Source organism: Rhinopithecus roxellana, chromosome 14 (assembly GCF_007565055.1).
Source record: "Rhinopithecus roxellana isolate Shanxi Qingling chromosome 14, ASM756505v1, whole genome shotgun sequence".
NCBI classification, from domain to species: Eukaryota; Metazoa; Chordata; class Mammalia; order Primates; family Cercopithecidae; genus Rhinopithecus; species Rhinopithecus roxellana.
In genome coordinates, this window is record NC_044562.1 from 48,523,031 (window position 1) to 48,529,635 (window position 6,605).

The window sequence follows — 6,605 nt, forward strand, 5'->3', positions numbered from 1 at the left end:
TTTGTTGTTTGTCTGTGTGTGTGTGTGTGTGTGTGTGTGTGTGTGTGTGTGTATATAGCTTATGTAGCTTCAAGAGCTATCATCAAAGTTTCTATTAGGGAGAAAGAGCTTGTGCTTAGGAAAATATGATGATATAATGTCTTACCTGAAGACACACACACAAACACACTAAACTAGCTTGTTGGATTTCTTTTCTTTTTCTTTCTTTCTTTTTCAGGAATAGGGTCCTGTTCTGTCACTAGAGTGCAGTGGCAGGATAGCAGCTCCTCACACCAGCCTTGAGTTCCTGGGCTCAAGCCATCCTCCCACTTCAGCTTCTTGAGCAACTGGGACTACAGGCATGCACAACTTTGTCTGGCTAATATTTTTAAATTAATCTTGTAAAGATGAGGTCTCCCTATGTTGCCCAGGCCGCTCTTTAACTCCTGGGCTCAAGTGATCCTCCCACCTTGGCCTGCTCATTAGATTTCAAATTGGCAGGACAAACAGGAAAAAAGAGATGCTGGGGAAAAATTAAGGAAAGAAGAGAGGGAAAGAAGACAGAGTGGGGTATAGTAAGGACACAGTGAGCAGTGGTTGAAGAATCTTTAAGACCAAAAATGTGTAATACTTGATTAACATTGCTCATTTTGTTTTGAGTTAACTCTTCTCTTTACTTAGTTATAATGTTACACATTCAGGATAAGGATGGCAGTTTTATTTTATTGTGTGTAGTTATATAGAAAAAAAGCTGAGTTTTGTATTTTTGTTACTGAAAAAATAATGTTGTCAAGGTGCTGAACAAAGAAATAGTCATGGCATTGGAGCCAGAGATGACCATCTTTGAGTTGACTTTTTCCCTGGACATTGGCAGAAATCTGCAAAAATAATTCGACTTTTCTTCCACAGCCTTCCCTGAATACCTTTACTTTCATAGTAATCACAGTCTCCAGAAGTTCTTTATCTGTATGTTGCCCCTCTAGACTCCAAACTACTTTAGCACGGAAACCATGCCCTTTGAGGCTAAAATAACACCCTGCTTATAGAAGCTGCTTAAAAATCAGCAACTACAGTACAGTAAAGTAAGTTTTAATGTTGGCTGGCATAGTTCTTCTAGGTTTAAAGGAGGAGAGGCACAAGTAGGGCCAACAGTATTAACCTAGTTAAGAACTGGACCCAGGAGGTAAGCCACACTACAAATAATCACATTCAAAAAATTGTGAAAAGCCCGGTTTCCTTGCAGGCAGTGTGATAAAGAGGCAAGAACACATATTTTGGAGTTATTCAGATTTATGTTTAAGCACTGGGTCTACCATTTACTGACTGTGCAATAGGTTGCCACATACTTTTCTGAATTAAAATTTCTGGTTTAGCTAATCATATTTCATAAAGTTATGGAGAGAATTAAATTATTTAACATATGCAAAATGAGTCACTGTTCAAGTAAAGTAAATTTAATGCCTGGAACATTTTTACAGAAGTGAAACAATATTATAACAGCTGTAGCCAAGTTTTGCTTACTTTACAGTTTCACCTGGAGCCAGTTGTACCATGATGCAGCCGCTTTTTATTTATGTCTGAAAAGTGTATTGCTGAAGAACTGAAAACAGGTTTTACTTTTGTTTGAAGAGCCCAACTTTTGTTGCCAAGGGCATAAAGCCAAATCATGTGGGAAAGCGGGAACCATACATTTGTGCTTACTGGGCTGTGCTTGGTGGGAGTTGTAGATTCTAGGTGAGTACAACCTTGGATTCAGCAGAAATGCTCGAAAGTACTACTCCCCCAAGACTTCATGAAATCAGCTATTCATGAGAGAAAATAGAATGGGGAAAACAACTAAATTAATTTTCTTTAAAACATTTACTTTATATTACCTTATCCTCTAACTTACAGGAGATGATGAAAAGAAGTCTAAAATGTGCTTGAACTAAAGTGTTTGATTGTTGTTGGTAAGAGAAGAAATATATCTATAATTCATTTTGTAAAGCGCATTTCCCGTTACTTGCTACAGAGATAGCTGCCACATCTAATTGTGTTTGTGTAGTTCCTTAATTTGCATGAAAGAAGATAACATAAATGAAAACTCAGGAGAAAGACTAATTCAGATTACTAGCCCAGGCAAGCTAATTTGTTATTCATTAAATGCTAATGAACCCAGCACCCTTGTTTTATTTGTCTCATTCTATTTGAGATTTGAAAGGTCTTGTAGCACAGTTAAAGTCTACAATAAACAGATATGTGAAATTAATGCACTATTTTTCCTCTTCTTTCTGTTTGGTAGATATACAACTATTCCTGGACTAGGCAAACTAAATAAATCACTATGGAAAAGTATATTTCCTTTCTGTTTAAAAAGCTAAATTTAATCAAAATGAAGCTCTTCTCATTGTATATTGTCTTCAGTTTCCATATGACCTAGACATTCCATATGTCTAGGCTATAGTCCAGCCTATTTTTTAAAAATCCAAAAATGAGATTGAGTTTAGGTAAATTGAAACGTGTTATATTTATTTCTTTTTCTTTTAACATTCAAATGTTATTTTTAACAGGCTTTTTCTAAACATATTTTCTGTGACTGTTTACTATAAAATGCAGCAGATAGAAGGTGATAGCATATGTATTCAGGGTAGGTTGGTTTTTTTCATTGTCTATTTGCTTTCTTAACCTAGTTATTATTAGGTTAGATTATTTATTAGTGAACTTGGCCATCATATAGAAATACTGAATTTACTTACCTTTATATGTCATTTGTTTACTACAAATTCTATATGCTGTTATAGCTGTTACATTGCAATATAACATACGGTGAATACAGGATCAGAATTATATTTCAGTCATCACTGTTCATCTACAATCAGTATCACTTATGTTCATACTTCTTGTTAGCAATGTTTTTCTCATTTTTATAAAATAAGACTCATAAAGAGGTTTAAGGAAAGGAAAGAAGTTGAGCTTTCTTTTCTTTGTAAACTTCATAGAATAGAATCAGATATCCACTAACGTTCCATAAAGTAGGTTATTAAAATCACTTACAATGCTTGGTGGAAGGAGATAATTTTAGTTTTTACCAGGGACCATTCACTCTGGTAGTTGATCAAACTCTCATTCTAAGATGTGATGCAGTTTGATCATGGAGGTACACCTATTTAACTCCTTTGCTGAAACAAATGACATTCCGGAGACCAGTCTATTATTTTTTTAGCCTGTTTTCTTTCTGGCATCCAGATGAGAGTGTTATTTAGTAATAATGAAAGACCGAAAAGAGAAAGAAGTTTCATTTCTTGAAATTTATGATATTTTTTAGCAAAACATCTTGCACAGACAATTCTAATAGCTGCTGAAAAATGCTAACCAGTTTTATTTGTTTTACAGGCCACTTACAAAGGCCTCAACCTAAAACAACACAGAAATAGCTGCCACATCCAATAGGCAGCTAGACTTTTTAAAGAAAATCATAATTTTGGAGCATAGAGGCATGAGGATCATGTAAGAGAAAGAGCATGAGCCTTAGAGAAAGAAAGAAGGTTTTAACCCTGACTCAGTTACATACAAACCTTATAATATTTTTAATCTATTTGTACCTCAGTTACTTCAATTGTTAATTTGGAATAATTATACTTTATATCATTGTTGTGTATGTGGTTGAGAGCTCTGATGATTTCAATTTGCCCATCGTAGGCAGTTGATTCACATTAGCTTTAACTTGAAAGTTTAACATATCACTCTCTGATCAAATCATTGTCTGTCTAAACAACCGAGGACAGAGCTTTATCTACTATATTTGCTGCAGTATTTTAGCACCAGAAAACAGAGCTTAGTATGCAATATCATTCAATAAATATTTGTTAAATCAACAAATAGCTTACTAGCTAATCCTTAGTTATCATATTGTTGATTTTGCACAAATTTCAAAAGAGATTGGGAATTATAAATTATTGTGTTTCCAAAACCTCCTCTAATGGTATTTCTGTCTTAGGATATAATAAATATTAGGAATACCTTAAAAATGTAATATAAAAATGTATTTTTCCCATTCTACTTCTCTTTTTTAGAAATAATTTAATATTAATAATTAAGCTTGGTCAAATTATTATGGTGTGAAGCAATTTTGAAAATGATTAGTAACTGATAGACTTTAGAAATATTTTCTCAAAGCTATAGGTATACTACCACTAACTAAATAAACCTGCTCTTCTTAACTGCACTTTGATTACTGCTGTTACTTCATAGAAAATGTGCATTGCAAGATGAGCTCTATTTTAAAACATATAAATGCCAATGCACCATCTGCAACTCAGAAAAAAATAACAACACTCTTGATATCTTTGGCCTTATGGTCAAATGACATCTTGAAATCCTCAAAAAACTACTACCAGGAAAGAAAAATTGAGAAATAAAACAATTGGTTCTGTTATGGATGTATTATGGACCCTGTGACCTACCGAAAGATTTTTGACAAGTTCAATCTTCCAATGATGGAGAAATTTGTGATGGACTCTGATTTCATTGGGTTATTGGACAGTGCAGCATTGTCTTTGTCTATCAAATTAGAGTGAATACTTTCATTTCTCCATAAAGGTTTATGGAAAGGCTAAAAGGTCATTTGTTGTATGATTATGGTTACTGCAATGACACAACTGCCACAGGCCACAGGTCACACATGTCACAGGTTTTTCTAAAGTTGAAATTGGAATCCAACTTAAGAAATTGTGAGTCCCTGAAAATGAGCACTAGATGCTCTCTTTTTTTCTTTATTACTTTCTCTTTTCTTTCTTTTTCTCCGCCAGTTGACAATTCCTTCTCTACCCATCCTTCATCCTTGTACTAAAGAGAGCTCCCCTCAGATAATTTCACCCTCATTCCTCTCAGATCAAAACCTGGGAAGTGACAAAAACCTTCAAATAAATATTTACATAGAAGAAGAGAGAACTTGTTCCTGCTTACTGTCTGCAACCTTGTGGCAACATTATGAACTTGATAGGAACAAAGGGCTAGGCAGTTCTCCAGATTTCTGCTGGCCCATAGGGCACAGAAAGGCAGCAACAACAGTGTCTCTATGTGGGCTGACAGACTTGGAGACAGCAGAACACAAAATGCATTGTCTAAATAAACTGAAGTCATGGAGAGCTGCGATGATGTTTAATGCATGAATGCAGAGGGGCCATGGCATGATGCTCAATCACCAGATGTCATAAGTTCTATCACAGCTGGGGACATCCAGGACAGATCCTGGAGTCCAAGGCCTCATAGGATGACCTACAGGATGACTCAACTGGAGATCGTTTTGTCTTTTTCTTTTAGTTTAGTCTGTAATTATCTCCAGATTCTTGCCATACCCTTGTAACTGCCTTCTTTCATCTCTATTTCCCAAATTCTTCTTCCAAATCAATGTAGTCTCCAAACTTAATTAATTGCATACCTTTGTGTTCAATCTTCACCTCACTGGTAAAAATATATTGAGCTCTCTGACACTCTATATTTTTATATAGTGTATACATATTTTGTTATACTACTATATTATAGATCAGTAAAATAATGCACATTTTGTGAAGAGAGTGACATAAACAAATGCAATCTTTCTCTCTCTTATTATCATAACTTACATACTTTTCATCTCCTACAGAATAAATGATAAGATTCTAGCATATCCTGACTTGTCCTTCTATGGTTTGATTCTCCAACCTCATCTCATACTAATCCATCTTCCCTCCTTATTTATGTTCAAGAAATATATAACTTGTTGAATTTTCTTCAAGGGTAACCAAGAGTACAAATACTAGTCGATATATGTTTTACACTGTATTAAATTAATTGTGTATTCCTTGTACCCTGACTAGACTATAAGCTTCTTTTGGAATGGGTCCTGGTCATCTCTCTCTCTTTCTCCCTCAAAAGTTAGTTTGTCAAATATAGTGAGCACCCAATATACACTTTTATTTTCTACTTTTGGCAAAAAAAAAAAAAAAAAAAAAAAAAATCCGAGCACATGCATATTCAAAGTCCATGCATGAGCATAAATTTATGGTAATGCCTAAGTGCTCATTTTATTAATACTTACATATATCATCTTTTATTATTACAATAAATGGGGCTCTGCTGATACCTGAATAGGAGGAAAATAAATATACAGACTCACAAAAGAAATACTCTTTATTTGGTCAAGAACCAATGAACAACTAAGCACTCATTAAATAACAAAATTATGCAACAATTTTAAACATTTTTAGAAAAAGCCTAAATCTATGAAAAAAATAGCAAACATATCATACATGCACTCTGATTACACCTCTATAAAAAAGATATATGCAAAAATAAAAATTATGAGATTTAATAATTAAAAATTAATATTTAGAACATTTATTTTTAAATATATATTTTGACATATTATCTTTCTCATAGTATCATAAATTATAAAGTAAAAAGATTTAATGAAGTATTTGTAATGGACAATTTTATTGCACAGCTTCCTTTGAGAGATTCTCTAAAACTGGAACCATAATAAATGTTATAAAAACTGTATGAACCCATAAATCTCCTTAACAAAAAAGTTTATAAGAAACAAACATATGGACACATTACTCATATAATGTTTGCGATCCTAAGAGAAGTTAAGAAATTTGTGAACC